Here is a 14367-nt window from a genome sequence, read left to right as displayed (position 1 = left end):
ACTTCTTGTAGCAATGCAATCCATCTTCCGCGTGGTCCCGAATTCCGTACAGGTCTTTCTGTACGCCGACGATCTCATGCTTCTTCGTATGGGGGAAGAAAGACCAATCGCTCTACCGAAAACATAAGTCCGCAGTGAAAGCCGTCGATAAATGGTCTAGAAGTGTTGGATTTACGATACCTACAACGAAATCTAGCATCTTCTATTGCAGCCCTAACGTACGCCGTGAATCCATGCAGGCGATAAAGGTAGATGGTGTAGCCGTTCCAACCCAAACGCAACTAAGATACCTTGGTGTCACTTTCAACCGATTGCTCAACTTTAAATCTCACTGTAAAATGACGAACAAGCGTACGAATCCAGGCTGCGTATCCTGAAGATGCTCGGTGCGAAATTATCCCGTGGTCATTGTACGTTTCTATTGCAAATCTGGTCAGCAATTGTTACCTCTCGACTGTTTTACGGCATGGGGCTCGTAATCAGAGGATGAGATGCCGTCATCCAAACTCTCGCACCTGCATACAACAGGATGATTAGATTCACATCCGAAGCATATGTCACGAGCCCAATCTTAGCCATTATCGCTGAAGCGGGTACTTTGTCATTCGACCTGCTCGATTGGCCATCCGAATGTTAGAGAAAAGCAGGGATAGTGCTGCTCTTCCCCTGGTACATCGAGCCTCCGGTCGTTTGGTGGAGGTGGTCGAAACCCCTTTCCCAGACATTTGCACTCGTACGTGTCTAACTGGACGAAAGTGGCACGAACCCAAGCCTCAGATTGTCTGGGACATAAAAAAACGTGTGAAAGCTGAACATCCTTCGGAAATTGTTCGGCCTGCTTTTCAGGAGCTCCTGGCACGTCGCTTCAGCCGTTCAACAGTTGTCTACACAGATGGCTCAAAAGACGACAACACAGTAGGTGCAGGAGTGTTTGGAGAACATCTTCAAGAATCGGTTGGCCTTCCATCGCATTGCAGCATCTTCTCGACAGCGCTAGTAGCATACAACATGGCCAGCGATTTGGTAATCATGTCCGGCTCGGCCAGTTGCTTATCGGCATTAGAAGCTGGCACATCGCAACAACGTGGATTCAGTAGACTGAAAACAACTCGAAGCCGTCCAATCATTCTTTGCTGGATTCCAAGGCACGCAGGCATTCGCGGCAATGAAGAAGCATACCGCATCGCAGGAGACGGGAGCAGACGCTGTCAACCAAATCAAGCAAAGTATCCGAAACCAATGGTACTAACGGTCGTCAGCGTCCACTGAAGTGAAACTACGAGAAATCAAATTTGACACGGTGAATTGGACTGACCGCGAAAACTCGGCTGATCAATGGGTGCTTACCTGGCTGCGATTAGGGCATATCAGATTAACGCACGAGTTTCTACTAATGAAGACGGCCCCACCTGTGCGCGACTGCAGCGGAGTCACCATGGACATCCGCCATATAATCCTCCACTGTAGAAAATACGACGGGGCCAGAGAAAAGTACGATTTCGAGCCGACGAGTTTACGAGCGGCACTCGGCAACGACAATGACAACGAAACGGAATTATTTAACTTGCTCAAGGAAACGGATTTGATAAAAAAAATTGTAAAATGCAATGTAATATACCATGAATCGATTTTTTTAACTACCTTCCTTTCGACACGAATGCACCACTGTCGGTTTAAAGTGTCGCTAACAAAATACAACAACAACAACAACAACAACAGCAAAAAACAGCTACGAGTATGTACCGCATATGAAATGGAACCTCATATAAAATCAATTCTTAATTTTTTTGGAGCTGGCGTCAATCCGAAGCTAGCTTAGTCCTGTCACTAAGCTAGTATCGGATTCTGATGTGAGGAGCTCGAAACGTCTCTCCAATAACTAATTCAATTCTTCTGTTAGCCGACATGTACCCGATGCATCATAAGCAATAGATAAAGAATAAGATCAATAATTCTGCTTGTAGCTATTATGTTAACAAGTTGTTTTTACATCTAGAACATCAGAATTTCTTTTAATTACTGTTTCGTGCGCACCCAAACCAGGTTAACAGGAGCTATTATCAAATGAATCAAGTCGCCAATTTTGCTGGAATTAATTGTATCTGCTATCAACTACATTAATCCCAGCTAGAGATCATTCAACATTCATCTCCGTTTAAATATGACCTCGCAAGTACGTGTCAGGCGCGATTGCGGATTGTGCAACCCTTCCGCTTCATGCAGTAAGAAGCGTAAAACGTGTGCTCGGAGAATCGGCTGGAATTGCACGTGGTTTGGAACGGCATGCTTGCTAGCGAGCGAGAGAGCGAACCACCACCGAACGAATTTCCCCAGGCATCTGCATGGATAACAGCTGCTGTGCTGCCAGCAGAGGTGAGCATGCGCCCCCGCGGTTCCATCCAATCTGCCGGCTTGTGGATTGTGGTGTATGACGAATGTGGCATAATACGGTTGTGGTTGGTTGTTTTTGGCGCGAATTTCGGTTTTCGATTCGCGGACGCAGATCCAGCCAGCCGGTTCCAGAGCCTTGTCAGTCAGTCGCCGGGAATCATTGCTACCGGTAGGACGGCCTTCGGTTTCGTTCCATTTCGCGGCGTGGATCTTGAACACTGCGCGGGCACACACAGTTTGCTAGAGACTGTTGAATGGATGCTGGGTGGTGGGCAGTTCAGTTCGCTTAGTCTTGAACTTGAAGTGGCGCGGTTCGGACGTTTACGTCGTAGTCGTCGTCGTTGTCGTCGCGGTCGTTGTCGATCGGTCGTCGTCAGTTTGCTCTGAACCTATGGAGTTGGATTCGGTTCCATTTTCGAGGTGTTGCATAGCTGAACGGGGGCCTAATTGAGTGATTGGATAATTTCACGGTGTGAATCTAATGGGGAAGGAAGGTCAGGGTAAATAAGTACTTATGGATATGATTGGCCGGGACATCGAGCAGGATGTAATTTAGTGAGTGTGATTCACCGTGTAAATGTAGCGTGCTTGTGTTACCTGAGATGAGGCTATTAATGGAGAAGTTATAGGTTAATGATAAGCTGTGAGGTGTTTGTGGATAACTTCAACAGTTTGAGAGGTGGATTGTTGATTTGTAAAACAACGGATTAGACATCTACCAGATCAATTCAAAGTGAATGGGAATCTAAATCATTATACGTTAAATTTTTCGATCAACGAATGTCCTTATGTACTAGTGATAAAATATTCGAAAAACTGTTGCTGATCAGTTAAGATCAGTGAAAAGGTAATGATGTTTTCTGATTTAACTATTTTTCGATTTTATCCAATTTTAATCAAGCAGAGAGTTGTAAAGAGACGTGTATTAGAAATTCATAAAATAAAAATGTTCATTTTACCTACGTTGAGCAGCCAATTACCAGTTATAGAAAGTGATGTGATAAATTTATGTCAATTGTTGGATATGATTAAAAACAACCGGAAGATTCTTAAAATTAAGATTTTTTATTCTAATTTTATAATGGAATCATACACTTCAAAAACGTTCGATAGAAGCGCTTCACCGCTAGTAAAGTTATTCTCCATTATCTATATTTAGGCGCCCTTCTAAAATTTTCGTAATAAAACATGTCACGAATTCCACAACAATGTTGAATGCATGTAGCGTTGTTAATATATAATGAATTCCCATCAATCGAAGCAGAATTCCCTGATTCAATTATTAACGGGTTATTGTATTGAAAGTACGACCATTGTGACATTAAAAATGCAGCAAATCAGCCAAGCGAATAATATCAACCACAAATGAATGTAGCCTCTTCAAAACTGTCGGTCTTGTTCAGGAAGTTGCATGTATGGATGGTGTTTATCACTTGGTATAATTGCTGCGTTTTTATGTACCCGGTTTTCATAAAACAGGAACATAAATACTTGAACCAATTCGTAAAGGATCAACAACAAGAAAAAACTGTTTTTTCCGCTCCATTTCATTTTTACATTTCTTATAAAAGAAATGTATAGAATTCGCTCAAACTTTCAAGATTTTTTCCGAGGCCCGGAGGGCCGAGTCTTATATACCAATCGACTCAGCTCGACGATTTGGGACAATGTCTGTGTGTGTGTGTGTGTGTGTGTCTGTGTGTGTATGTAACGGACAAATTCTCATTCGTGTTTCTCAGCAATGGCTGAACCGATCTTATCCAAACCAATTTTAAATGAATGAACTAAAAAAACAGTATGAACGCTATTAATTTGTTTTTTGATTCTGATGTTTAGTTTCCAAGATATGAATGTTTGAATGCGTAAAAATGGCGTTTTTGCAGTTTTTTTTAATTATCTGTCGAAATTGACAATGTATATTAACAATTTATATGTTTTTAGATAGCTTTAACGAATACCTTTCGAACAAGCTATAGATTGTTTAAATCGGACTATTATCGAAAGAGATATTGAACATTAAATGCGGACGAAAGATTTTTATCATTTCCCATTGCCAGAAATATGACCAAAAACATGTAATCTATTATTAACGCCAAAACGGCTTATTTTAGGTCAATAGTATCTTCAGAGAATATAATGGAGGTAATATGCCCTTTCTTTTGGTATTGTGCTTTTGCTGATTAATCCCCCTGTGAGTGAGATATTTTCACAAATTTTCTTGGAAGTGATTTTATCGAAATGATGTCTTCAGCAAATTTGTAGCTCTTACTTTTGCAAATAACTTTACTGAAGACTTCAAATATATATTTTGAATACTTTAAAAGTTATGGCTTGTTGTTTGTGGATTACTCTTTGTCGCCTATTTATTGTTCAATATAGTAATAATCCATTGAAATAAGCCAAACAGTATTTCGATAAAACGAATTTTGTATTTCATTTTTGTATCTACAACCGCTAGAAATAATCACCGAACACTTCCAAGTTGTCTGGAAGGAACTTGATAACTTATCAGTGCAAAAATGTTCATTTGTGCGAACCTTCTGACTGCAATTTTTCTAACTTATAACCATCAGATCGATCTGAAACATATCGGAAAATGAGAAGCGAAATAAATAACTCCAACCAACGGCGTAGCCAAGAGAAGGTTTTGGGGTTTAACACCATACAACCCCTCCCCCCACCACACCCAAAAAAATATTGGATTAAAGTTGAAAATTTATTGATGCAGACTGATTTAATTCAATATTACAATAACAATTATCTGATCCGTAGTTTGATAACCTGTTGTTTTAAACATCATGAGGACTTTTGATAAATTGTTGGAATGGGGTCCTCCTGATATGTAACTGATCTATTGGTCTTGATTTCACAGTTGTCTAATAGCATCAATATCAAATTCCTGCCTGAAAACATTCCAATAGAAAATTCCAGAGTTCTGTAATCAATCATAATCCTCAGATTTATTTTCAAATTGAGCTCGTTTTTGTAGAGATGTACTGTAATAAGGGTCTTTATTTAATAGGAAGCGAAGTTAAAATTGATTTAATGTATATGAAACATAGAACTGCTCACCAAAAAAATGCATAACTTTCAACATTTGCTAAAAATGTTTTTGCCTTTCTCATTCACTCTAAAATTCGTCAATCTAATCCCGACCCGGAGAGCCGTGTGTCATATGCCAATCGACTGAGTTCGTCGAGATCGGAAAATGTCTGTGTGTATGTATGTGTGTGTATGCGCGTATGTGGAAAAAAAATGTGACCTCTGTTTCTCAGAGATGGCTGGACCGATTTGCACAAAGTTAGTCTCAAATGAAAAGTACAACCTTCCCATCGGCTGCTATTGAATTTTTTTATTGATTGGACTTCCGGTTCCGGAGTTGCGAGTTGAAGAGTGCAATCACACAGCAAATTCCCATATAAACTGAAATGAAAAATTTTCAAAATCAAATTTGTGTTTTTGATGCCAAATGACTTTAAAATGCATGAAACATTGAGATGTTTGACAAAAATTGACTTTTTTGGACTTTGGTACATTTTTGCCTTTCTCATATAGAAAGGTTATGCAATCACTCTAAAAATCGTCAATCATACCGGCCCGGAGGGAGTATACAGTGAGGGGTTGCTACTTTAAAATTAAAACGCTTTTAATCCACCTAACAGTGTGATGAGACATTTCTTATAACTCTTATCACTCTTTTCGGATATTATATCGTTTGAGAACATTTAGAACTTGATGTTTCGCGATGTTTTAGATAACACATACTACATGGGATAGTGGCAGGACTCAGAGAATCGCTCAAATCAGCATAGGACAACATCAGTGCTAGAAATCTCAAACCAAATCAATGAGAAAGCGAAAAAATGGCCCATAAAATAGACATACCAACGAATTATTGCTAATGCTCTGTTAATAAAATATCTAAATTCCTCAATCAATGCATTGTGGTGGGAAAACTGAATTTTCCTAAAGGGGTTATTTATATTGTACTGAGCCAAAAATAATTTTTTTTTTTGAATCGATTTGAAGTTTATACTTTACTCAAATTTCCAACGCGACTGAGAACTAAGAAATCAACGCTTTTTTCTTGAAAAAAGCGATACTAGCAGTGACACCATTCAAAGAAAATCAACAGTGAATATTTCCAGACTTGGTTTTATTTCCTATTTAAAAACTATTGTGTTTTTACATTTCTTATAAAAGAAATGTATAGAATTCGCTCAAACTTTCAAGATTTTTTTCCGAGGCCCGGAGGGCCGAGTCTTATATACCAATCGACTCAGCTCGACGATTTGGGACAATGTCTGTGTGTGTGTGTGTGTCTGTGTGTGTGTATGTATGTAACGGACTAGTTCTCATTCGTGTTTCTCAGCAATGGCTGAACCGATCTTATCCAAACCAATTTTAAATGAAAGAACTAAAAAACAGTATGAACGCTATTAATTTGTTTTTGATTCTGATGTTCAGTTTCCAAGATATGAATATTTGAATGCGTAAAAATGGCGTTTTTTGCAGTTTTTTTAAATTATCTGCCGAAATTGACAATATAGATTAACAATTTATATGTTTTAAAATAGCTTTAACGAATACCTTTCGAACAAGCTATAGACTGTTGAAATCGGACTATTATCAAAAGAGATATTTAACATTAAATGCGGACGAAAGATTTTTATCATTTCCCATTGCCAGAAATATGACCAAAAACATGTAATCTATTATTAACGCCAAAACGGCTTATTTTAGGTCAATAGTATCCTCGGAGAATTTAATGGAGGTAATATGCCCTTTCTCTTGGTATTGTGCTTTTGCTGATTAATCCCCCTATGAGTGAGATATTTTCACAAATTTTCTTGGAAGTGATTATATCGAAATGATGCCTTCAGCAAATTTGTAGCTCTTACTTTTGCGAATAACTTTACTGAAGACTTCAAATATCTATTTTGAATACTTTAAAAGTTATGGCTTGTTGTTTGTTGATTACTCTTTGTCGCCTATTTATTGTTCAATATAGTAATAATCCATTGAAATAAGCTAAACATTATTTCGATAAAACGAATTTTGTATTTCATTTTACTATCTACAACCGCTAGAAATAATCACCGAACACTTCCAAGTTGTCTGGAAGGAACTTGATAACTTATCAGTACAAAAATGTTCATTTATGCGAACCTTCTGACTGCAATTTTTCTAACTTATAATAATCGGATCGATCTGAAACATATCGGAAAATGAGAAGCGAAATAAATAACTCCAACCAACGGCGTAGCCTAGAGAAGGTTTTGAGGTTTTACACCATACAACCCCCCCCCCCCACACCAAAAAAAATATTGGATTGAAGTTGAAAATTTATTGATGCAGACTGATTTAATTCAATACTACAATAACAATTATCTGATCCGTAGATTGATAACCTGTTGTTGTAAACGTCATGAGGACTTTTGATAAATTGTCGGAATGGGGTCCTGATATGTAACTGATCTATTGGTCTTGATTTCACAGTTGTCTAATAGCATCAATATCAAATTCCTGCCTGAAAACCTTCCAATAGAAAATTCCAGAGTTCTGTAATCAATCATAATTCTCAGATTTATTTTCAAATTTTCAGCTTTTTTCCTACACAATATTACGAAAGCTTATTACACAATTTTTCCTAATAGGTTTGTGAAAATTATAAACTATTTGAAATTTTTTAATAGTTTTATTTTTTATTTAACCGTGATTTTTTAATAAATAGTGATCATCGCTTCACAACGTAGTCTATTTTTCATGGTTTGCGGTGAGCACGAACTCTCGAATTGCTGAACTGAAAATTATGGAATAGAAATTAATTTTTAGTATTCTTTACAGACCCGCTGGTGCCCTAAGACGATTTCGCTAGATTTTTAGAGCACTGTGCACCCAGTGCATTAACGCAAGTGACGGAAGGTTATCGAAAAGATTCGTGAAAATGAAAATTCCAGTAATGATGATGATTTTCCCAAACGGTTCGTTTTCGTGAGGTTTTTATTTGTTCTTTGGCATTAGGATTAGCGATAATAATTCAAATCAAGAATACTACTGGGAAGTCACCTTTAGAAAAAGTCGATGTCGAAGTAAAATTTGAAACTATGCACGCATGCACTTCAGAGATAGCGTGATATCAGGAGCTGCGATTTCATTTCAACGCTTTTTTGTGAAAAGGGCGATACTTACAAATGTAAACATAGGGCTTTTTTCTTACATGCGAATGAGGGCTTTGAAACGTAACAAATTAACCTAAAACTTTTGATTCTACGATATTGCTTTCTTAAACTACAGCAAAAAAAACAACGGGCGATACTGTATTTTTGTTTGTTTATTTAAAGTTTCGCCCTCCACGCTCCATGCAAACAAACAGGGCGATACTTTTTTTGCTAGCAGTTTAGAGGCGAAACTGTTATTTTCGTATATTTTAGGATTATCAAACTGATACCAGCTGAAAATATTAACAATGATCTCTATTGAAAAAACCCGGACGAAATCGGTGGTGTAAAACGGTAGTTATTGTAAAAAAACGTAAGGGCGATACTTCAATGCTGATAGATGGGACCGAAAAAGTAAACAATCGCCAAAGGGGCGATACTATCATTTTGTCAATTTCAATAGCAAAAACAAATTTTAATTTAATAATTTCAAATACTTTATGAAGTTTTGGGTTTCGATCACTGAATCATGCAATCTAGGATGTCAAAAAACACAATAGTTCTTAAATAGGAAATAAAACCAAGTCTGGAAATATTCACTGTTGATTTTCTTTGAATGGTATCACTGCTAGTATCGCCCTTTTCAAGAAAAAGCGTTGATTTCTTAGTTCTCAGTCGCGTTGGAAATTTGAGTAAAGTATAAACTTCAAATCGATTTAAAAAAAAAATCCACCACAATATAGATATTTTATTAACAGAGCGTTAACAATAATTCGTTGGTATGTCTATTTTATGGGCCATTTTTTCGCTTTCCCATTGATTTGGTTTGAGATTTCTAGCACTGATGTTGTCCTATGCTGATTTGAGCGGTTCTCTGAGTCCTGCCACTATCCCATGTAGTATGTGTTATCAAAAACATCGCGAAGCATCAAGTTCTAAATGCTCTCAAACGATATAATATCCGAAGAGAGTGATAAGAGTTATAAGAAATGTCTCATCACACTGTTAGGTGGATTAAACACGTTTTTACATCCTAGATTGCATGGTTCAGTGATCGAAACCCAAAACTTCATGAAGTATTTGAAATTATTAAATTAAAATTTGTGTTTGCTATTGAAATTGACAAAATGATAGTATCGACCCTTTGGCGATTGTTTACTTTTTCGGTCCCACCTATCAGCATTGAAGTATCGCCCTTACGTTAATTAAAATACCAATTTTACAATTGGTGGGGGTTTGGTGAAAATCGATCATACTGTCCAAACGGCATAATTCCGAAACCGTAATTTTTGAAGTTTTAAAATTATGCAGAATTAATTTTTCAGAAAATAGTAACAGAGTTCGCGTCTTTAGCGAATTTGTTGAGACTTTATTGTAGTCATGAATATTAACCTGAGAAAATTCACCATAAATACTTCTTGGACGATATACCGTCAAAATTATTTTATCAAATGATGCGCTGTTCGTTTGTAAAACTCATCGAAGATACTAAACCTCCGAAATTGGCGGTTTCTAAATGATGTTATCTTGACCTTAAATTACTGTTTTTGAACATTTGACCTATACATATAATTGGTCATACAACAAAAATCAAATGCTCATCAAAATCGATCAGGACCTGCTAGAGTCGAATGGAAATCGTCATTTTTCATAAATTTCTCTCTACATTCGGAAAGTGTTATCCTCGTTATTAATCATATTACGTTTTCGTCTCAACTCGACGCATTCCCAAAATAAAAACCTTTTTTGATCCACCTAGTGGTGCAAATGTGCTTTTCTCATTTGTCCAGACTACGATTTCATGGCTGGTTATGTTCAATACAATGGTTGAAATGAATATTACATGTTCAGTACGATTTGCACATACGTACAATGTATCGACAGCCACGATCTTGAGATACTATGTGATACTGAAACATCGCTTGAAACCAGCGGCAGATCATGGAGAAAGATCCGGGAGGTCCGGGTCCTGCCAAAAAAATTTCAACTTGTTAAGAAATTTTAAACTAGTTTTAATTTTAAAGTAGCAACCCCTCACTGCATACTCCCTCCGGGCCGGTATGATCGACGATTTTTAGAGTGATTGCATAACCTTTCTATATGAGAAAGGCAAAAATGTACCAAAGTCCAAAAAAATCAATGTTTGTCAAACATTATTTTTTTGAGTTTACATCAAATCTCAATGTTTCATGCATTTTAAAGTCGTTTGGCATCAAAAATACAAATTTGATTTTGAAAATTTTTCATTTCAGTTTATATGGAAATTTGCTGTGTGATTGCACTCTTCAACTCGTAACTCCGGAACCGGAAGTCCAATCAATAAAAAATTCAATAGCAGCCGATGGGAAGGTTGTACCTTTCATTTGAGACTAACTTTGTGCAAATCGGTCCAGCCATCTCTGAGAAACAGAGGTCACATTTTTTCCACATACACACATACATACACACACAGACATTTTCCGATCTCGACGAACTCAGTCGATTGGCATATGACACTCGGCCCTCCGGGTCGGGATTAGATTGACGAATTTTAGAGTGAATGAGAAAGGCAAGAACATTTTTAGCAAATGTTGAAAGTTGTGCATTTTTTGGTGAGCAGTTCTATGTTTCATAGACATTAAATCAATTTCAACTTCGCTTTCTATTAAATAAAGACACTTATTACAGTGCATCTCTACAAAAGCGAGCTCAATTTGAAAAGGAATCTGAGGATTACGATTGATTACAGAACTCTGGAATTTTCTATTGGAATGTTTTCAGGCAGGAATTTGATATTGATGCTATTAGACAACTATGAAATCAAGACCGAGATCACTTACATATCAGGACCCCATTCGGACAATTTATCAAAAGTCTTCATGATGTTTACAGCAACAGGTTATCAATATACGTATCAGATAATTGTTATTGTAATATTGAATTAAATCAGCAACAACACATTTTCAACTTCAATCCAATATTTTTTTTGGGTGTGGTGGGGGGGGGGGGGGGGGGGAGGAGTTGTATGGTGTTAAACCCTACAACCTTCTCTTGGCTACGCCGTTGCTTGGAGTTATTTACTTCGCTTTTATTTTCCGATATGTTTCAGATCGATCCGATGGTTATAAGTTAGAAAAATTGCAGTCAGAAGGTTCGCACAAATGAACATTTTTGCACTGATAAGTTATCAAGTTCCTTCCAGACAACTTGGAAGTGTTCTGTGATTATTTCTAGCGGTTGTAAATAGTAAAATGAAATACAAAATTCGCTTTATCGAAATAATGTTTAGCTTATTTCAATGGATTATTACTATATTGAACAATAAATAGGCGACAAAGAGTAATCAACAAACAACAAGCAATAACTTTTAAAGTATTCAAAATAGATATTTAAAGTTTTTAGTAAAGTTATTCGCAAAAGTAAGAGCTACAAATTTGCTGAAGGCATCATTTCGATATAATCACTTCTAAGAAAATTTGTGAAAATATCTCACTCATAGGGGGATTAATCAGCAAAAGCACAATACCATAAGAAAGGGCATATTGCCTCCATTAAATCCTCCGAAGATACTATTGACCTAAAATAAGCCGTTTTGGCGTTAATAATAGATTACATGTTTTTGGTCATATTTCTGGCAATGGGAAATGATAAAAATCTTTCGTCCGCATTTAATGTTAAATATCTTTTTTGATAATAGTCCGATTTCAACAATCTATAGCTTGTTCGAAAGGTATTCGTTAAAGCTGTCTAAAAACATATAAATTGTTAATCTATATTGTCAATTTCGGCAGATAATTTAAAAAAACTGCAAAAAACGCCATTTTTACGCATTCAAACATTCATATCTTGGAAACTAAACATCAGAATCAAAAACAAATTAATAGCGTTCATACTGTTTTTTTAGTTCTTTCATTTAAAATTGGTTTGGATAAGATCGGTTCAGCCATTGCTGAGAAACACGAATGAGAATTTGTCCGTTACATACACACACACACACAGACACACACACACACACACACACACACACACACACACACACACACACACACACACACACACAGACATTGTCCCAAATCGTCGAGCTGAGTCGATTGGTATATAAGACTCGGCCCTCCGGGCCTCGGAAAAAATCTTGAAAGTTTGAGCGAATTCTATACATTTCTTTTATAAGAAATGTAACTAGTTTAAAATTTCTTAACAAGTTGAAAATTTTCGGCAGGACGCGGATCTCCCGGATCTTTCTCCATGATCCACCACTGGTTTCAAGCGATGTTTCAGTATCACATAGTATCTCAAGATCGTGGCTGTCGATCCGTTGTATGTATGTGCAAATCGTACTGAACATGTAATATTCATTTTCACCATTGTATTGAACATGCCATGGAATCGTAGTCTGGACAAATGAGACAAGCACAATTGCACCACTAGGTGGATTAAGACAGGTTTTTTTTGGGAATGCGTCGAGTTGAGACGAAAACGTATTATGATTAATAACGAGGATAACACTTTCCGAATGTAGAGAGAAATTTATGAAAAATGACGATTTCCATTCGACTCTAGCAGGTCCTGATCGATTTTGATGAGCATTTGATTTTTGTTGTATGACCAATTATATGTATAGGTCAAATGTTCAAAAACAGTAATTTAAGGTCAAGATAACATCATTTAGAAACCGCCAATTTCGGAGGTTTAGTATCTTCGATGAGTTTTACAAACGAACAGCGCATCATTTGATAAAATAATTTTGACGGTATATCGTCCAAGAAGTATTTATGGTGAATTTTCTCAGGTTAATATTCATGACTACAATAAAGTCTCAACAAATTCGCTAAAGACACGAACTCTGTTACTATTTTCTGAAAAATTAATTCTGCATAATTTTAAAACTTCAAAAATTACGGTTTCGGAATTATGTCGTTTGGACAGTATGATCGAGTTTCACCAAACCCCCACCAAACCGAATTTCTGGCTACGCCGCTGATTTCAAGTAAGTAAAAACAAAGTCGTTCTACACTCGTTCACAAGAAACTTCTTCGAATGCTGAATATCTATTATAACACATTGAAACCCCGATTTTATCAGCCAAAGATGAACATATGTTTGATGGGCTCTAGCAGACGAACAAGACTGAATTCGAGTAAATCCTTTCTTGAGCATTTTTTCCTTATCATGAAGATATGCGAAATATGTGAAAATAAAAAGTTCATCATAATCAGAAATAGTTATCAGACTACATTAAGAGACGAGAAGAATATTTAAACAGCTTCAGTTTATTATAAAGAAAAAAATGCCCGATTTAGTCAATGTCCCCATTTTGTCAGCCTAAAATACACCATGCGACTGATAAAAATGGGTCTTTATTGTATGTATTATTCGCTGTGTTTCACATTAATAGGTGCATTGCTTTTGTGGAGATTTTTTTATTGCATCGAACTACAATTTTTAGGTAGTTTTCAAGGGGTTATTTTATAGACTTCTTCCAAAATTTGGCGAACCTATTCCAATTCGTATACCAATTAATTGGTATACTTAAGGGTTTATATGTTGCAGATAGAGAAAATACTGAAATTTTCAGCTTTTTTCCTACACAATATTACGAAAGTTTATTAAACAATTTTTCCTAATAAGTTTGTGAAAATTATAAACTATTTGAAATTTTTTAATAGTTTTATTTTTTATTTAACCGTGATTTTTTAATAAATAGTGACCATCGTTTCACAACGTAGTCTATTTTTCATGGATTGCGGTGAGCACGATCTCTCGAATTGCTGAACTGAAAATTATGGAATAGAAATTAATTTTTAGTATTCTTTACAGACCCGCTGGTGCCCTAAGA

At 36.6% G+C, this 14367-nt stretch overlaps 2 protein-coding genes across 4 annotated transcripts in view; one reads left to right on the top strand and one right to left on the bottom strand.

Annotated features, from left to right (window-relative positions):
- Nucleotides 1-14367, bottom strand: part of LOC131687026 (uncharacterized protein DDB_G0271670-like) — an 81882-nt gene that overhangs the window by 41640 nt on the left and 25875 nt on the right. The gene's annotated exons all lie outside the window — the stretch shown is intronic.
- The window catches only part of LOC131690024 (orexin receptor type 2-like), a 651430-nt gene continuing 639612 nt past the window's right edge, over nt 2550-14367 (top strand). For all 3 annotated transcript variants that reach the window (XM_058975467.1, XM_058975468.1, XM_058975466.1), the window contains exon 1: nt 2550-3238. The gene's annotated coding sequence lies outside the window, so the exon portion shown is untranslated. The remainder of the gene's footprint in view (nt 3239-14367) is intronic.

Source organism: Topomyia yanbarensis, chromosome 3 (genome assembly GCF_030247195.1).
Source record: "Topomyia yanbarensis strain Yona2022 chromosome 3, ASM3024719v1, whole genome shotgun sequence".
NCBI classification, from domain to species: Eukaryota; Metazoa; Arthropoda; class Insecta; order Diptera; family Culicidae; genus Topomyia; species Topomyia yanbarensis.
Note: the sequence above shows the minus strand (reverse complement) of the source record. Positions and strands in the feature narration are given on the sequence as shown.